The 901-nt window shown below is 25.6% G+C and overlaps 1 protein-coding gene across 1 annotated transcript in view; it reads right to left on the bottom strand.

Moving 5' to 3' along the window:
- The window catches only part of LOC105624619 (diuretic hormone receptor-like), an 11,310-nt gene that overhangs the window by 7,096 nt on the left and 3,313 nt on the right, over nucleotides 1-901 (bottom strand). The window lies entirely within an intron of this gene.

Raw genomic sequence — 901 nt, 5'->3', positions numbered from 1 at the left:
CTCCTCCCTCCCTCCTCTCTCTCTCTCTCTCTCTCTCTCTCTCTCTCTCTCTCTCTCTCTTTCTCTTTCTCTTCATTTCTTCCTCTTTTTCTTTTCATGTTTAATGTTGAAAACTAAACTGATTTATATTATATATAAATGCATAAAATGAAAAATTAGTTCTTGATAACATAACGGATATTAATGTCACACGCGACGGAACTTAGAAAGTTTTCGAATCAATTTTGTATCTATTATCTTATCACTGATGAAGATAACAATTCGTGTGTTATATAACAATATAAAAATAAACAATTCTTTTTACTTATTAATAATTAAGAATGAATAAATTTACATATTCCTCTTTACATTTCTTTTCTTTCTTATCATTTTTTTCTCTTGCTCTTTAGTGAACTAATTTGAACAGTCAAACGATGGAATTAATATTATAATACAATATGACGAACTGGAAGCAACGTTTCATTAAATTTAAAATAACTTCACACAGCACGGTATCTAATACATTAAAATTGTTAATAATAAAGAACAAAAGGGGAAAAGGAATTTTTAAATTAAATTCGACACATTATTAAACATTATTATCAATTATTTGCAATTTGAAATCGTAAAAAGCATTTATTTAACTAATATATTGTTACAAATAAAGACAAAGATTTGCGATTTAAAATAATTTTAACATTTTTAATAATGAAATGCCGTTAGTAACATAATAAAATGTGTATTCACAATATTAATTAAATTCTTCGAATTCAAAAAAGTTCATAAACGTAACGTCGTAAAACACACACACACACACACACACACACACACACACACACACACATAAATTATAGTTGTTATATAAAGGATTTCGAAGTTAAAAATTTTTTTAATATTAATTTGTTAATTATACATACACACA

The sequence above is a fragment of the Atta cephalotes genome (assembly GCF_000143395.1).
Source record: "Atta cephalotes unplaced genomic scaffold scaffold00083, whole genome shotgun sequence".
Classification (NCBI taxonomy): domain Eukaryota; kingdom Metazoa; phylum Arthropoda; class Insecta; order Hymenoptera; family Formicidae; genus Atta; species Atta cephalotes.
Note: the sequence above shows the minus strand (reverse complement) of the source record. Positions and strands in the feature narration are given on the sequence as shown.